The following is a 19,284-nucleotide window of genomic DNA, read 5'->3' on the forward strand; positions in this document are numbered from 1 at the left end:
AAAAGTAGCAAAAGTTGCTACTTGAGGTACTGTCAGTGGCTATGGTGACCCTTAATTATTCCTCTACACTTACACCAACTCCATGATAGAAGGCAGTGGTGCTAGAAGTGAAAAATTAAGATAAATTACTAAGTAATGTTTTAATGCTTAAAAATAACCAAATGAATTTCCAGTAACTCACATATCTTCTGGGTTTTTCTAGTATTCATCATAGTATCTTTCCTCATTAAAGCAATTTTTTTCTATCAGTGTGCCTTGTCATTTTTAGTATGAGACCACATTATAAGTGATGTAGTACATGTTGAATTCCTGTGAAAAGGCACAGATATATTCATTGCCATAGTAAGATCTGAGCAGAGAATTGTGTTTTTTTGGTTTTTTGTTTGCTGATTTGGGAGGACTTTTTTCTTTTTTTTTTTTTTTTTGATAATCTACACAAGAACAACTTCCTATTGTGCTTTTCACAGGTAACTAATTTCACATGCTTTGCTTGAATAAAGACAGCAGGGATCCAGTCCATAATCTTACATGCCTGAAATCATTGTAGCTCACATATCTTCTGGGTTTTTCTAGTATTCATTATAGTATCTTTCCTCATCTTGTGGTTATAACTGAAAAGCAAGAGTACAACAGTTTTTTGTTTCTGCCGCCAAAAGTCCAAGGCTAATTTCAACTCAGCTAAAAAGATGGAATTTTCTAATGTGAACCCTTGCAAATCGGGCAGGGATGTGGAAGTCAAGCTCTTTTTTTCTAACACACTCCTCATGGTGTATAATGGAGATTTTTTTTAAGAAGCTAGACTAGCCTTCACCAATAACCCAAGATAACACATTTAAAAGAAAAAAGAAAAAAAAAGCATGGTTTGCCGGGTAAAATAAGCATCTGTAACTCTGAATATAAATAAGAAGCAGGTCTCATTCATAATAAGATACATTTTTAGACATTTTTCCCATAAAAAGCAAAAAAAAAAAATTTTTACAAATTTGGGTCACCTAAAGGTTTTTTCCAAGGATTCCTAAGGGGGCTGTGGGGTGTTCCAGCCCAGAGACAGATGCTCGGAGAAGGCAGCCAGATTGTCTTGGCTTCCTTTTTTGGTCTCACAAACTTTAGCTGGCTCAGTGTCAGGTTGGCCCTCCAGTGCAGATCAGAGCAGTCTGATCTGTTCTGCTGGAAACTGCAGGAAGTGCCAAGTCCTACATGTGTCTTCTTTAAGGAGTGCGTATGAGTCATTGTATCAGCTATGCTTACAGGCAGCTACTGGTTTGATTGCTAACCAATGTAATATTGTCTCAGTAGAAAAGGGCTGTTTACCCATTGCACCCCTCTCAAGCCACTGACACTCAAAACAAGTATGTATAAAATTGATGTAAGCATCAATGGAAGGGGAGGGGAGGACAAGGGAATACTGAATATGTAGCATTTCCCATATGGTTTAGACAGGTATAAATATAAATACATGGAGCAAGATACTATCATAGCATTTTAGAAGAGCCTTTAAACAGACAAAAATCAATGGGAGTTCTGCCTCACTGAAAAGTGCAAAAATTGTCACACAGATAGGAGCAGATTATTCATTATTCTTTCTTGTAGTGACATTTCATTACATACAGAAGAAACAGAAACCATGAAGAAGTGAATAAATTCTGTTTCTTTCCTAGGGTCTTGAGACCAAACAATACAACAAAAGGGAGTGATGCTGTTTTTATTGTTATTCCCTACACATTCTGTTGCTTTCCCGAGAACCAAACTCTTAGTTGAGCAGGCAGTAATTTAAGAAAATATCTTACCATGAATTTCCTATATTGCATTGCATATTTGATATGTGCAATAAAGGCCGACAGTCACAATTCTCAGGTGGTAGAGTTTGCTATAGCTACACTGACATCCCTTTACAAAGCTTTTTTTAAAATGTGTATTTTAAAATGTGTAATTTGCAAGTATTGCTGTTGAATGGGATCATTTCATTTTGACAATTGGGCTTATGATCAAGGAATTATGGCTTTGTTCCTTTCTGTGCAATCATTTCCATGCAAGTCTTCAAACTATTTTTTTCCTCCTCCATTTGATGGGTGCTGCAACCATCCTTCACCGAAATAGTAAGTGGCTCAATCCCTAAGGTTTGCCTGGTACGTGCATTTGTGGGGATTCAAGAGAGATGAGGGTTTTCTGTGCAGCCTCAAAGCACAGCTGCTATTTGGTCTGGCTGGCACTTCTAAGTCAAACAGAGCCATTCCAGGAAGGGGGAAATAACAGCAGATCTCATGCTGGGTCTGTAAGAAACATTTTGTACTGTTTTATTTAGCAAGATTTGTTTAGGTCATGAACAGTATCACTGATCTAGAACTTACCTACTGTATCTTCTCTCTGCCTTTTAGTTTAAAAATGGTGTTTACTGTGTAGCTGATTCACTTGCTGTATATGCCTCTTAGGCATTACCACTGCCCTTTCATCTGGCTTCCTAAACTTATCCGAGTAGACTGCTAGATACACATTCTGCTTTTACAGAACCAGGACTCAACCTGCTTACAACCTTCAAGATCGGATGTGACTGTTTTGACTTGCAGAATCAAGGAGGAGTAACTGAGCTGTTGTCATTTAGTTTTGTTCAGATAGTCTGAACTTACTCCACTTTTTATTATAACTTACACTGTTTGTGACAGTGCTGATGCCTGATCAAAACCACTTAAATGTGCAAATCATCATCTGTATTGTATTTTCTGATGAAATAAATTGACTTTTAGCAGATGTTAGGACACTTTCGTTGTTCTTTTATGTTTCTTAATTTAATGTGCTTTACAACTTCTCAGTGACAAGAAGATAGTACACAGAATAAAGTTAAATAACATTTCCTTCCAGACTGCTATAATTTAGGCAGTATGACATTTCAAAGAACTACATATCTTTATTTCAGTAATAATGACCAGTTATGGTTAATAGATTTCATTCATCCTAATATGTCCTATAGTGTGTAATAGGCACCTTCCATGTGCGTGCAAGTAACTTTGCTCATGAGGTATTTCATCTCTAAGTGTAATTCATAGTTTTACATCAGCATTTGGTAGGAGCAAGACAGGACGTAAGATGACATGATTGCAAGGTGGCTTTCTGTTGTAGTGGTTTGTGTCTTGAGCTCTGAGGGCAATTCCTGAATGTCTAGACCCATCAGAGTTTCAGTCCTCAGCTCTTCTCAGAATAATAGTACAGATATTTAGCATTATAGTCTCATGGATCACATCCTCTTCCACACCCTTTCGCCTCTCCCCCCCCCCCCAGTGGAGCTCAGGTATCCCCAGCAATGAGTTCAGAGTGAAAAAGAGATTAGGCAGGATAGGCTACATTTATTTTCTGCAACTCTTTTGGTAAAATCACTTTTGTTTTCAGAATACTTGTAACTTTGCATAAGGTGCTTCCCAAAGCACATCCCTCTCTCGTTAAATAATTTCTTCATTTAAATATTCTATTTCCTTCTCTGTCTTACTTCTCCCTAGTTCTCCCTTCTATCTTGGCTGCATTTAAACATTACTATGTGACTGTTTTACTAGTAGCTGTGAATTGTTTTCACCTGTTCCAGCAGTATCCCCCACTTGAGGGTCTTTCTGCCTGTTTTATAGGAGAACAGGTTTCCACAGAAATGAAGAATCATCCTTCCCATCTAGCAGAATTGGAATTTACTGTCTTACTAAACCAAGCCTAATGGAGAGCAAAATCATTTAACATCTGTAGGCAGAATCCAGAAACTTTTTGTATGAAACAGTAATATATGACATACTGCATCTAAGACATTGCCCCACTAAAGATAGTATTTGACTAAATCAAAGATACATCTGATTTTAGTTTACCTTTAAGAAGGGGAAAGATGCATATCTTTTGTTTTAGCCTATTCACATACAGAGAAATATACTCTTCTAAAATACGAATTTAGATATAGTAGTGAAAGAAGGTTAACACAACAATACCACAACACAGTTGAGATGCTAAAAAATCTGCCTATTGTAGCATTAAGTATATCATCATCCTTATTGTGCATAAGAGCCCTGTTCTTGGACAAAATTCTTATTGGATTAAGTATAATAAAAACACAAAATAAGAAGATGGTCCCTGCCCTAAAAATCCTATAATCCAAAAGGTAACAGGCATGAGGGTACTGGGAAGGGATGAGGTAGTTCACATAGCATGACAGATAATTGCCTAGCATAGCCAAATCTGTAGGCATCAAGGCAGAGATGAATTTCAGATAAAGATTTTTGAGGAAAATACTGACATAGCTTTGTGGATGTTTGTAAGAAACTCGATATGAGCACCTAGGAGCAGTATGGGTGATAACATGGATGTACATATCTGAAATTTTAACAAGTAGGAGGTAAATATCATCCTGGGTAGGCTGGATCTAAGAGCTTGAGAAATGATATGATGAGAGTAGATCACAAATGGAGTTAAAAATGAAGACAAGTACTTTACACTAATCCAATAAAGATGGGAGACCAAAGAAAGGGTTGCAAGAGAAAGGGTTAGAACTTAGGATCTTTCTGAATGGTTATGCGTGGGTAAGGCAGTACCTGCCAAGGGCAAGAAAACAGATGTTGCAGCAATAAGCATGTCACATGATGAAAATCTGGATGAGTTTTTAGTATGTAGATGAATGCAAAAACCTTATACTAGAAATGTTATGAATAAAGTCTTACTGGAATTAAGGCATAGTTTGGCTATGAGAAACAAGAAAGAGGTGGAAGTAGCAAATAAGTGACAGGCTAGATGTGATTTTCCCATAGTGATTTGGAAAGGGGATACAATTGAAAGTGTTGTTTTAAAAATATTGTGGTTGAGGTGATGGCTAGATGTCCAGGAAAAGCAATTTTGACTCAGATTTCTTGAGACTATCTTTTGAATAAAAACAGGCTTATGTAGAGTGAAGAGATAAAAACAAACAAATTAACTAACAAACAAATAAATAATATAAATAAGAAAAAACCCTACATAGTAACTAAATCATCATAATGGTAGATCACCATAAATGCTCAGGGTCTTGGAAGAGCCTCCAAATGGCAGGCAGTGCTAGCAAACTGACACATAGAAGGAGAACAAGGAGAGGCCAATTACATAAACCCAAGGAGGGTAGGTTTTCAAGAAGATAGGTGATAGGTTAGTATGTTAATAATAAAGTATTATTTTTGAAATTTTGTAAAGTTCAAAATCTGTGAGAGACCTAGGACAGAGCAAATTATAGTCCATCTGTGGGGAGAAGGCCAATTTACAGAGGTTTAGTATGAAACTGGAGAAGAGCTTGGAGGTGAAAGGAAAAAGAGGTGCAATGTGTGGCTTGTGAGCAAAGGGGATCAGTATAAGAATGTTTAAGGTGAGAACTGAAGGAGGAGTGAACAGCAGTTTTCTCAGGACGGAACAACTGAGGCAAATGGAGGAGTCAGAGAAGAGAAATTCTTAATGTGTGACATGGAAGAAGGAAAAGAGTTACAGGAAGGGAAGTGATAGAAAGCAGATGTCTTCATGTAGAAGATAACAGTGAGATCCCAATGTGGAGAGTGAAGGAGAGGCAGGAATGGGGTAAGAGTGAGGATGAGTCAGGGTACCAAAAAACCCACTTGAGATGACAAGTGTTGTTCTCAAACTGGAGAATGAGAATTGCTTAACTAGGAAACTGGAAGAACTGAAGATGGAAAAAATGAATTTGTAGAGGGGAAAGGCAGCTTGTCTCAGAGCTAGCTATTCTGGAGTAGGAGAGAGGCAAAAGAGATGGGTGAAGAGTGAAGCAGGGAGAAAATAAACAACTGTGCTTGAGATAGAAGGAGAAAGGAAAGAAGAAATGTGGGAAAAGAGAGAGACTAATACTAGTAACTACTAATGTCCTGGAGTTGTGGAAAGACTGAGTGACAAAGGATGAGGGAGAAGAGAACCTGAAATACAAAGCTGAAAAATATATAATCATTGTTTAACAAGGAAGAGCACAGCAGCAAAAGATTTGAGAAGATATCTATTGAAAATGAATGCAAGGCAGTGAGCTTAAGCATCGGGAAAGCTGAACGAGGAATGCAGACTAAATTCAGAAGGGAGACGCAGAAATACGCAGCAAAGGGACTGATGGATCACCAAAGACTTATGTAGGACACTATGAAAAAAATATGTCTTGAGCTGAAATCAAAGAACAAGGTGAAGAGAACTGCTACATGGAGTGTAGAGAGCAAGAAAATGTCAGGGGAAAGGGGAGAGGAGTCATATGCAATGCTGCTGAAAATGGAGAAAGAGGAGAAAGGGTTTAGCCAGGGAAAAGTAAAGGCAGGCAGAGGGCAAAAGTCCAGTGTGGCTACCGTGAAGTGAAGCTGCAGAGGGAGAAATATATGGAAAAGAGAAACCTCTGAAAAGCAAAGAAGAGAGACAAAAGGATCCAGGGCTTGGTGAGGCTGAAGGGAGAGACATATAAAGGAGTAATGGATGACAGGGGTTCTTTTACGGAGACAAGGAGAGTGGGAGGAAAGAAGAGTGTGGGTGTGAAATTAGAAGCTGTGAAATAAGACAGGTAGAGGTAGCAATAAAGGAAGAGGTAGCATCAGGCAAGACAACATTTCCAAACTGGAATGGTAGAAATAAAGGTCCTAAATCCTGTTTAGCCATCTCAGTAGAAAGTGGCTTTAAAGCATGGTCCCTCAAAAGATTTTTCTCTTTTCTCTTCCGGAGATCATCTTCAGACAGTTCCTCAGGTGTGTGGCCTTTTTCTTTTGGGGAGAGCACAGAGAAATGAACTACTAATTCCTCCTCTCTCCTGTTCATTGTGTTTATGAGGCACCTGGAAGGGCTGACAGAAATGTTTAATAAAGTAGTAGGTGACTGATTTAGCTGAGGGAAGGCATAGTCGTTCCAGTTTCATCCTAAGCAAATGTATGTCCCTCTGTCTCATCAAATTAGGCAGGTATGGTTGGACAATGTGCTTTCTAATGCTTAATACTAATTTGAGCTTGAATGAAGCTTACCTGGCTGAAACCAGGTTTATTTCAGCAGTCTGCACTGGAGGACTCTGCCTGATTACGATACCTGTTTCCATCTTAGGGACTTTCTTGTTTCTCCAGCTGCTTCCACATAGCAGCAGCAGCAGCCATGAAAATGTCTTTTAGTGTGAGCTTTGCTTAGAAGCGGCTACCTCCTTTTCTGGATGTGGGCCTTGCCACTTCTCCATGCTTTTATCAGCTAGAGTTTGGATTTCTGTAGTGAGCTCTACACTGACCTATAACCAGAGATCAAAAGGAAGCTTCCTCACACGAAAGTAGAACACCCACTGGCTTAGCCAGTTCCTTCCGACATGTTCCCGGTGGGCAGCCTTGGTGCCTGTGAAATTCAAAGTATTTGTTTTTACGTGCACTGAAAAAATTTTGAACAGGATCTGCCTTCCTTGAATACATCTCTCACTCCTTGCAATAACTCGTCAGCAGGGGTTCTTCCGTTCAAGGGGATCTTTTTGCTGATACATCATGAAAATGCCTGTTGATCTCAAATCCTGAATGTTCAGCTAGGTGCTCTCAAGTAGCATATTCAGTGATTACAACTACACAAGAGCCTGGAGCGATAAAGCCTGTTTCCAAGATAAGCTTTTTCCTTCCTGTTTTTGAAAAGAGGTTTGGTTGTTAGGCTAAGGCAGCCACGGAAGACTGTGGTTCTGGTTTGTTTTCTAGGAATGACTAAGGGAGGAGGAGGAGTTTCTGATTACATTTTGATGACTTTGTTAGCAAATGCATTTCTATAATAGTACAAGAGCTTACAGAAAGCATTTTTTTCATCTTGTAAAACCCTCCTGAATTTCTACTGCTTCTTCTAACATACATCCTGTTATTTTCACTTTTAGGCTTCAGTCCTTCCATATTTGACATACAGGCATTTCCAGGAATACTTTAAAATGGAAAATTTCAATATTAGTATGCATATTAATTTCAGATATTTTCATTGTAGGCTAAGCTCTCAGGATTTCTTGTTTTAAGCAAGAAAACACCACCTTACTTAGAAGTAATAACTATATAAGCACTCAAACCATCTTTAAACTGCATTAAATTAAAAAAAAAACTAATCTGATAGACATTCTGCTTTCATGCTATAACAAGAGATGCACAGAGGAGAGTTCATACCTTGACTGGAATAATGCATATGTGGGATTAAGGACTTGATCTGAGGCTGCACCAGAAAGAAGACTGTTGTTTGGATCTGTGGAAGCAAAAATAATTAAACTATACATAAGCTATTTTCTGTTCAGAATAATGGTTGTCCCAGACTAGCTCCCTTTACGTGATTTCAACTGGGTCCAACCATCACAGCAAATAGTTCCTCTTGCATTTGGCTCCAGCCAAGAAATAAAAGCATGAAGAGAAATCAGGTGAGGACTGATACTCAGTGCTGCTGAAAATGTGAAGGCATGAGGCTTCAGTTCTCCAGTATTGACCACTCCCTAGTAGCTTTTCTTCCCAGAACTGTGTTGAAACTATCATGCAGTGTGGTATTACCCTGTACTGCAGTGACATCTACAGAAGAAAAGTGAAAAATGCCTTCAGGAAAGCAGTGTTAGCCTGTCGTTATGAACATAATGCAATTACCAAAGCTTGAATATGTAAATACTGAGGGATTTGATTCCCCCCCCCGCCTTTGAATACTTCAAAGCTATTATTATCTGATTTTTACTCAGCACCCATCATCAAAATGTCTCCTGACTTTAAACAAACAAATGCATACCTAACTAATGTATTCTGTGACTTGTTCTGTCTGCAGATAATTAATAGCTGAAAGACTGTGTTTTAGTTTAGTTTGTTCTCCACTTGAAAATGGAGTGAACCAAGTTTGTTCACTGGAGGAGGAAAGGGGTTAGAATTTGGAGGACTAGCAAATGTAGAAAGTGTTCAGGTAGACCTGGCTGGAAGCTGAGCACATTGGCAGGTGAGAAGAGGTGGAAAGGGCATGGAGGATGAGGTATTAGCACTAAGATAAACAGCTCATATTTGTATTACATTTATGTAGAGCATATTTTATAAGGTCCTTTCTTTATGCTCTCCTCTTTCCAGAAAGCACTGCTCTATACTAGAAACAAAACTGGACCCCATTTTTTCTTGACTAATGACTTGATTGTGTTACCTGTAGCAGTTTGTGGAGGAAGGTCTGTCTTGCTCTGATAAAGGTCTGTGGTCTGCAGCTAGTTCACCTGAATACTTTCATCCCTTTCTTTTAGGGGATCTGATTATGGGATCTAATCTTCCTGCCATTGGCAGCAGTGATTATAGAGCTCTGGATCAGGAGAGGAACATGAGGGAAGATTCATGCTGCTCTTCCACTCTTCTGAAGCAGATAGGATCGTGGTGTTTTGGTTGTGAAACCCACACTGAAGATAAAGGTACAAGCAGAAGAAATCCTGTAAGCATATGAACATGTCAATCTATCAATCAGCTCAAAAAAAGTACCATGGGGCTGCAAAATGTTGCTAGATTGAGACTATCGTTGCTTGAAAAGACCTGAAAACACTGATGAGAAGGTTTTACGGTTTTTCTCTGTTCTGCTTTTTTTCTAGTCTCCCAGAATGCAACACTTGCAGCCTATAATTAAAACAGCTTGCTGCTATTTGCATTTTCATGAAAAAAGCCTCTTCTAATACACCACTCTTAAGTCTCTTATTTGATACCTGGTAAAATTTAATTTCAAGCTTTTTCTCTTTGCAGATCATTTAACTCTTGATGGCTTTTTAGCCTACGTCTATCTCTGTTTCTGAGTCACTCTCTCTTTCTCTCTCTCTCTCTCTCTCTCATTTTTTGTTCACCTTTAAGCCATTCTGAAACTATTGGAAAGACAGACTGCAAAGGCTGAAGCCTGAATTTAGCTATTATGTTCAACAACTCTGCCGTGAGTTTCTACACATTCCTGTTTAAAAAAAATGTCTGTAGTTGAGAACCTAGTGAGGGAAATACTGGCTTCAGGCTGTTTGTTAGTTAAATAGTTCTATATGGCACTGTCAGCACATATGAGTTGTCTTTATGGATTTAGATGCGCGGTGAAAGAATAGTGTGTGGCATGATACTGTTGGAAGTGCTGTATTTGAGGTCATATATAACATTAAAATACTGTGCATATGCTATGTATGCACAGCATACTTTGTGCAGCACAGCTGAACAAGGCATCTCTTAGAAAAGTAATAGCTAGCAACAAAGGATGTCTAGCAAGTGGAATTTTTTGTTGATTCTCTCCTTCTCTTTCTTCTTTTTCTTTTTCCTGGTAGAAGCATATGGAATTTTATTTTCTCCCAATTACTATGAACTGAGAATAACAGCTCTTAAATTGGCAGTGAGGAGGTGGAAAGGTGTGGAAAAAAAATAAAAACATGCAAATACTCTCTAACAGTCTGAACAGTGAAATATGGAAATAAAGCTTGTCATGGGAATTAACCATGGCTTGTGGATTATACCCATAATCCCATCATTCTTCAAATGATGTGTTTGTCTTAAACAATAATATGATTCTAGGATCCTTCTACAAGTGATTAGAGCTCCCAAACTGTTATAAAAAAGAGAAGCATTATCATGTTATTTACCTAGCATCAAAGTCTCTAGAATTTTTTCACCTTTGGAATTGGTGTATAAGCATAGTCTATATGCAAGCCATTGACTTTCTCTTAACATTTCCTTTTAGATTCCTCTTTGCCCAGTTTTCTCTTTTCCCAGATCAGACGAAATTCTGTGTTTTATATCATTTTGTTACCATTCTCTTATCTTAATAATCGTACTATTTAATTAGAGAAAGAGCAAGATGGTAGTAAACTTACTTTAAAATCTACTCCAACTAGCATGTGGACATCTATGATCTTCTGAGAAAGTTTCTAATTTGATTTCTCTAAGGCTAGCTCTGGAGACAATCTGGAGGTGCCCCTTGTAGTGGCCACACTATGATTGTCTTAACATGTCACCCAAGAGTCACACAAGGACTTTCTGTGCTACAGCTATCCTTAATTTTAAGAAAGAAGATTTTACAAATTGAATAGGTTAAACATCTTAATTAATCTCCTAAGCAGCCTCTATGGCCAGATGTGGAAACTAATATTCAGGAGACTACTAAAATGCTATTTTGTAAACCTAGGTTGTGGGGGGCTGGATCTAAAAGTCTATTTTGTCATGTTGAAGGACCATGGATATTTCAGCATGTGCTGGATGTGATTGTGCAGTCCTGACTGGGGGACTTTTCCCCTTCATTGAGAACGGGCTGAGGATATCCTAATGGGAGAACAGTGAAGAAAGATTTTGTGTGAGGGAGAGAAAATAGAAAGTTACCCAAAAAAAGCATGAGAAAAAGGATCTGAATCTGGATGAATAACACAGAGATATCAAACAGAGGAAACTGGCTGAGGAAATATGAAACGGTGTATGGGCCAATAGGCAGAGCTGATATGATACTCCCATCTCCTACTCCAGCCATCACTTTGGCCCCATGCTGCTGTGCTGCCACTGCTAAAGTAATGATATGTTTTTAAGCCCAATAAGCTTTTTGATCAGGCTGGCGCTTAACCAGCTGCGTCTGTAGCAGTGGGATGGGGAAAAGGCCATAGCACCCAGGTGGGAATTCCTTCATCTCACATTGTTTCTGCTAAAGCCCTGCACGGGTAAAGGCAGCCTCTGTCCCTTCCCAAAGGGATTTTGATGACTTAAGTTCACTGGCAACTAAGCTCTTCTGCTGGTCCAAATCCCTTATAGCATAGAGGTGGAGGCTACTGTCTGTTTTTGCTTGGACTTTACAGGGAGCAAGCAATTGTAAATGAAGAGACTATGGAAAAGTGTGCTTCTGCAGTATCACTGTGATATCAAGGAAAGAGTTACAGAAGTTAAGACATTGGGGTCTCTTTACATGTATTTTATCTTCAGATCAAAGAATACTAAGGCAGTGAAAAGAGCACATAGTTAGGGAGGACACTGGTTACTGCAGAATAAGCTATCCTTTCGTTAGGAGATGTGTTAGGACAAAAGATGTTGTTCTTAACTGGTAATACCCAAATACATGAGTTGCATACATTGATTTTACATATAGGTTAGATCTTCTAAACAATTACAGTTACATCCCTAGATTCTATATCAATTTCGTCTTATTTAATCTGTTTATTTTTCTTTTCACAGGGGTTAACAAAACTTGATGTAGCCCTCACTCACACACTGCATGATTCGTGTTATCTATCACTTAGCTTAGCCTACAGAGTGAAGCAATAGACCTACAGAGTGTCAGTGATTCTTTGTCTTCTCCAAGGAACCTGAAATACAGAGTTTGCTGAAGGTCATACACCTTAAGCTTCCATGGAGATGGCTGTGAAGCATGGGATAAGAGATGTACAGTACACTAAAAATATTCAGTTACATATTTTCTGTTGAGCAGACCCTGAAAGTTCTGGGAGGAATGCCAAAGTGATGCTGGTAGAAGAATGTATCTGAGCCATCATGTCCTTGACTGCAGGAAAACAGAAGTGTTGTTGGACCAGAACGTTTTTTTTACAAGACTACTCTCTCTTTGTTTTTCTTCAGATGGAGTCATGTTAAATGTCAGATCAAAAATCTTAGAGTCACTTTTGGTTGTGCCCTTCCCATAGAAAGCCGTGTGTCAGATGAAGCTTTTAGCTATGCAGTTTGCATAGATTGCACCTTATTTATCTCATGCTTATCTCATGCCAGTACCATATGCATATTCATGGATTTTCTAGGTTTCCACTGTTTCACTGATTCACTGACAGTTAAATACTTCCAGAGTATTTGACTGAGTAAAGCATGTTGAAAATGCTGTAGTATCCTTGCTAACATAATCAGCCTGATTCTTTATATTGCAACCCCATTTAGTGGCTGCTCCAGCTTCAGTCTGTCTTAATGTAAACAGCTCTGAAAGGTTGGGTCCAAGTCATATTTGAAACCTCCTTCTTGAGCATCTGCTTAACAGAAGTCTGTTGAATTCTATACATTGTCTTGTATTTTGAGGTTTTGCTCCTGTACCTGAAGGCAGGGGTTAGTGAAATTTCTGCCATGGTAGCTCTATTATATGGAACTGATCTCTGAAATATGGCTTGTTCAATTCTCCTAACTCTTCTCTTTACCTAAAATGTTAAAAATTACTGCCACAGTTGCACAGCGATTGTTTGAATTGTGATGTTTGCTCCTGGTAACTCTAATGAGACTGGAATGTTTCTAGACAATGATATATTTTTGTTGATCCATCCTGGATGCGATCCTCTCTAACATGCTCTAGGTGACCCTGCAGGAGGAGGGGGGTTGGACTAGATGATCTCCAGAGGTCCCTTCCAACCTCAACCATTTTGTGTGATTCCTTTGCAGCACCTTAAGCTCCTACTGGTATTAGTGCCATTGTTATAATTACAGTTCTAGAGCTTTCTTTTTTATTCAGCACAGCTAATGTGGAGAAATTTTCATTTTATGTCTCTTTCAAAACCCTGCCAATTTTTTCTGACATTGTAACAGGAAGATTTCTTGCTACTTGGCTTCAATATCTTATACTGATCGATGTTTCTGAAGCTCTCTTTCATGCTTTTCTTATAGTAATTGTAACTGCAGCTTAAATGGAATACTCATTTCACATTAGTTTCTTGTATTCCAGTGGGATTTTACAGTGATGTGGAAAAATATTCCAAGCCTTTAAAGAAAAATTGTCTGACATAAAAATTTTTTAGTTCATTTTAAAAATATTGTCTGATTGTTGACCCCTGTGAGAACTGAATTAGCCAACAGATATATGCTAAAATATTAAGCGTATTTATTCCATAATATTTATGTTGGTGTGTGACTGGAGGCAAGAACATATGCAGCTGGTTGTCATGGTTCATTGTGATCTCTCAAATTTCCAGGATAGGGTACTGTGTGAAAGAAAATTTATTTTTGTGAGCTCATTAGGAAAAAAAAAACCATGAAAGCAAGCAAGGGGTTAATCCCTTCTCTCTAGACCAGCCTAAATTGTTGATTTTCTAGTTACTTAATTCTCCAGTTCACCAATTCATTAATTTGATAATTTGTTACTGTCTCATACTTATGAGCAAAATAGTTACCTAACCTATGGTGAGAGTGCTCATCCTTCCTCCTCCATCATGATGCGGGTGTCCCCTGCATTGCACTGGGAAGCACAACAGGCTCAGCAGTCCAGTGGCTCGTGGCTCCATTCCAAAGGCTCTTTGGGGGAGCTAATGTATTTGTACCTTCCAGCTTGGACGTTTCATCTGGACCATCCGTATTGGTTGTTCAGGTACTGGGCAAAGATTTACTTAATTCTAAAGAGTTTTGGTTTTATCAGGTGTTAACAAGCAGTTACTTCTAAAACTGCAGGAATCTGCAGCAGACCTCATTCTTTTTGTCTTTGAGTGTCCGGCATATGTGTTGCTCTCACTTTAGCTGAACACTGCTGCTCCTAGTATACATCAGGCCTTAACATGAGCCGTGTGTTTGGCCCAAATCCTGAGCAGGAGTTGAGTGCATAGTCAATGGCAGTGCTGGATAGACAGAAGTTAGTAGACCCTTAGTAGTAAATCTCCTACTCACTCTGCATCATGCTGGATTTTAAGTCACTGTTAAGAATTCTGGATTATATGGGACATTAGGTAGCTCGGAACAGGTGTATCTTTGTCTAGAGTTTGCAGATTTTTTGGAATACACCGGATATGATACTTGGAGTTGAAAGAAACCCATCTGTTTGACAATAGCTCCAGAAATGGAACCACCACTGAAGGACAGAGCCACATGTAAGTCTTTTGCCAGAATGGCACTGATGGTAGCCAAAAAGCTCATGTAGAATTAGAAGACAGTGAACCAAACGCTTGTATGTGATAGAGCCAAGAAGCTTTATCAGATTGCGTACTGGAAAGGTAAACCTGAAGTTGTGGGGGAGACTATTTTTTCTCCTGTTTACCTCCTGCTGCATTCACGGAAACAGACTGTGTAAAGATTCTTTGTAAATTACACCAAAGAAACATTCATGTAATTAACGACCAATATAATTAGTTCTCATTATAGTGAAAATGACTAATAAAGCTCCAAATGCTGGCTATCCACATGGTTTAAGGGACAATATAATAAGTTGCCAACCCTAAGAGTTACTGCAGCACATCATTCTATGTAGAATAGCTAGGGAAACCATGAAGTGTCTTGGTAATTATAAAAGTGTTCATATATCTGGAAAACCACACCCATGCATAAAATTCAAACACAGTTAAAGGAAAAAATGCATGTAGAAATCTATCCTTCTTAAGTGTTTACTGATATTTAGACTGAAAGGAGAGTGTGGGGTCATTAGGACCTGTAATATCATGCATGCCAGGGCTGAAATTACATGGGAGTTCTTCAGAGGAGTGTCATTCAGATTTAATATTACTTGAAGCCACATTACCATAGCGCTAATTCAAGAAAGAGAAAAAAATCACTTGAGCTGGATCCTATTCTCCTTGTGAATGCGTCTTTGCTGGAATATATGCATCTTAGACATTTCTGATCAAATGCAGTGTCTGACTTTCAGTGCAAACGTAGTTTACCTTCAGTTTCTTTTAAAGTGTGCTAGGCTACAGCAACGGCCTTCTGAAGCCACGCAATGAGAACAGTAGTTCATTTTGATGCTATTCAGTTTGCTGCCTTTGCTGTCTGTCCTTCTACTAGAACAGACACTATTGCACAAAAGCTTGTAGTCTAAGATTTTTGTGCTACAAGCACAAAAGCTTGTAGCCTTAAGATTAAAGGCTAATTATTTATCCTCCCATTTCCTGTATAGTTACTTCAGTTTTATGGAGTAAGGCAGTTTTACATACTTCTAGTATATTTTCTCTAGATTATTTTTTCCTTCAGGTATTCAAACATTGAAAATGTGCATAAAAGTGGCTTTGATTTAATTAAGGGATAGTATATGAGTTGAATTATAACTAAAAGACGAGAGACATTATCACTTCCTTTGGTTCATCTCTGTGCAGTAGTCATTTCTCCAAATGATGCAGGAGATCTTGGGATGTTGATATATTAAACTTGGCTCAACTAAGAATTCCATGTAACCTTTTTTGTAAAGGATGCTTCATTATAACAGTTCACATCAAGAAACATTGAAAATAAAGGTTCCTGACCATACATTAAAATAATCTGAGCTTACAGTGCCTTCAATAGTGAAAACTTCCTCAGTGAATTTCTTCTGTTTTCAGAAGGAGTTTCCTGTGATCAGTACTGGATGTAGTAGTGATACAGGGATGGGGACAGTGCAGTGACATTATTATTTTCCCACTGCACGACCTCAAAAGCACTACCTGGGTGCTACAGCTCTCTTCAACACCTCTTATTATAGGGGGCTTGTATCTGCATTGCATCAGAGGAGAAAAATGAACCACATAAACTATATACTATGTGCTATTCTATGTCAGGCTCTTTTCAGGTGGAAGCATAAAACACCCCACAATGTGGTCTCAGGTCTATGAGAACCAAAAATCAATCACAGGCCACATGATTTCCATGGGTTAATCTCCTGATATACTTCCTCTATGTGTTGGATTCTATACATGTTTTTAAGGGACATCTTTTAACCCAGCTTTATGAATTAAGAGGGTACTATAACTTACCTGCTGCTGCAGTGTGTCCGACTGAAGCATCACCATGTCTAGCTGACCTATGGCTAAAAGAGTGGCAGATGGCATGAGGACAGCAACTGTGCCATTAGCTTGAATGGTTCTTCATGAACTCAGGTCAGGGGCAGAGAAGGCCCTATTGCACACGTGGAAATATGCCAATTTCTAAATTAAAAAAAAAAAAAAAAAAAAAAAAGTTTATCTTCAGATGATCTGGATGACCATACAAATTCACTACTTAGCACAGGGCTGGTGGGAGCGGAAGGGAAAGAGAAGTTCTGTGAAATCTTTTGAAAAAACAAAATAAGTTTCTCATTATGACAAAGCATCTGTAAGGAGGACATGAGTAATTTGCTGTTTACATGAGCAGTCTTGTGGAAAGACTTTTTAGGCCAATGAAGAGAGAAAGAAAGATACTCAAACAAAGTCTGTCTATGCAAAGGTATGACATTATCTAGGTAATCCATGTCCTGTCAGTGTATTACCACAACTTGCTCTCCCCTTGTCACTCTTAGTAAAAAAGGTCTTTGTCCTGTGCAAATAAAAAGACATTTAAGTGCTTCTAAGTACAACTTTGAGAGAAAAAATATTTGCTTGAGACAAACAATTGTTTTGTGACAGAACCACTTCAGGTGAAAAGAATGTAAAAACCTAAGCAATGTGTCTCTGGTATATAAATAAATGTCCTGTAATTGTCTTTGCTGAAAGTAGAGGTAATGGAGTTGAAATAATAGACTCCTTGGAAAAATGAAATCCTGTAAAGTGATAAATGTGTAAGGTCAGCTGAACTATTTGAAAGTAAATCATGTTTCTTTCCTTAGCTACTGGCACCTTTACATAAGAAAAAAGCCTTTCAGAAATTAACTCCATGTGCTCCACAGAGTTAGGAAAAGACCTGTATCAGGTATAGGATCACACCTTCCACTTCATTTCACTGGAACCCCTTCAGTGCACTGCTTCCTGACTGGACTAGACAATTCCTAACATAAAAATGTCTGAACTGTGTTCAGACATGCTTGGCTCAGCTAAGACAGTTTCAAACAGATGGCTGGCATGACTGATGAGACCAAAACATTTTTGACCAGCTTGCTGCTACGGGGCTAATACTTCACATTCTTTTTAAGAGGTTAGGATCCTTTAAACAGATAATAGAGAAAATGCCTCATATACAAACAGACATGGTGGATCAGTGGGCCCAAATCCCAGCTGGAGTGAGCAGACAGCAGAGTACTAACTAGTAGGTAATTTCAGTGTAGAAGCTCACCCTGATTATTGATACAGCTCATAGAGGTTGCCTTAACAGGCAAGAGCTGCTAGCAGTTTCCAAAGGACTGTATGCAGCAAACTCCACCAGAAATGGAGCATGTGTTTAGCGCTGCAGAACCTTATCACATCTGCTTTCCTGTTCGGCTTGTACCTGACAGGAGTTATACTCATGCCAAATACTTTTTCCGGCATTTCTCAGTTTCTGTTTTATCTTCCAGCCATTCTCAATCCTAATCTCTCTCCCAGCTTGCTACATAGACTCCCCTAACAGAGGAAACCCTTCAATTTTATATTTTATGTATATTATATACATGTTTTTACATATATTACGTGTGTGTATATATATACATACATATATATGCACATATATAAACACATAATACAGCATTGGTGCTGTGCCAGGCAGCAGTGGTATCCTGTTGTGAGGAATTCTCCAACCCAACCACATAACTGCGGAGGAGTTCAGGATCCTTACTGCATGTAAGGAAATACTCCTCTTGTGATGGAAACATCAGCTTCTGGACACCAACAACCTGGTGCAAACACAGTGCGCTTTATATGAAAGTTGAGTCTTTGTCTCAGCCTGTATGTTCATATCCCCCTTTACTTTGAATGCAGGATATTTTTTTTCGCTAAGGCTTTCACTGTTTTAAGGATAACTTCACAAGCAACTCAAAGAGAACAAATACATTGTGCGAGAGTAAAGATATAGTGAAAGAATAAAGAAAAAAATGTTAATGCCAAGTGTGTAAGAACTTACATGAAAAATTACTACGAAGAAAAACACTTAAGTTCTGAGAATTCAGAACTCTGATATCTTATTTTTTATGCAACTCATTTTCTTTACTTATCTGGTGTTTCCATTAGAAATATGACTCTCTCTCCCTGCCTCCTGTTCAGCTGGCATTTTGATCATGACACCTCTTCACCTTTTGGATGACCATTTTTCATCTTTAGTATCAAATGGAATTTCTGTCCTTTATAACACCAGAGGTTCAGGGAGTCCCATATCCTTTGACAATGATAACTTTCAAATAATTGCAAAAAAAGTACAAGGAATTGTTCCAGGCAAAAAAAAATTATCTTTCTTACCCTTATGAAGTTGATTTTAAATGAAAACTCTGAGGGAATGCTCCATACTTATAATTGTCTCTATTATAATAATCATTGTAATATGATAGTGAGGCCTTTTTAAACTCCTGCAGGTCTGCTCCTTTATGATAGCCTCTTAACTCTTCATAGTAATGTTGTATTGTGGTAAGGGGTTTCACAGCTTAATTGTGCTACATTAACTCTTTAAAGTTCTGCTATACAAATTCAGTGTACGTTCTTGTGTTTGGAATAAAAGTCAACATGAGTTTATATTCACTGTATTTTGCATTTTTTATTTCATTCATCATATATTCATCTCTACATTAGACAGT

The 19,284-nt window shown here is 38.4% G+C and overlaps 1 long non-coding RNA gene across 3 annotated transcripts in view; it reads right to left on the reverse strand.

Moving 5' to 3' along the window:
- Positions 1–452: 452 nt before the first annotated feature.
- LOC134139641 (uncharacterized) overlaps positions 453–19,284 on the reverse strand; it is a 28,004-nt gene continuing 9,172 nt past the window's right edge. For 2 of the 3 annotated variants that reach the window (XR_009958226.1, XR_009958227.1), the window contains 3 exons: positions 16,589–16,759; positions 8,124–8,199; positions 453–611 (listed from right to left, as the gene is read on the reverse strand). This is a non-coding gene — a long non-coding RNA (uncharacterized LOC134139641). Of the gene's footprint in view, positions 612–2,072; positions 2,271–8,123; positions 8,200–16,588; positions 16,760–19,284 lie in introns of those variants that run through there. The other variant, XR_009958228.1, reaches the window with a different exon arrangement.

The sequence above is a fragment of the Rhea pennata genome, chromosome 1 (assembly GCF_028389875.1).
Source record: "Rhea pennata isolate bPtePen1 chromosome 1, bPtePen1.pri, whole genome shotgun sequence".
Lineage (NCBI taxonomy): Eukaryota > Metazoa > Chordata > Aves > Rheiformes > Rheidae > Rhea > Rhea pennata.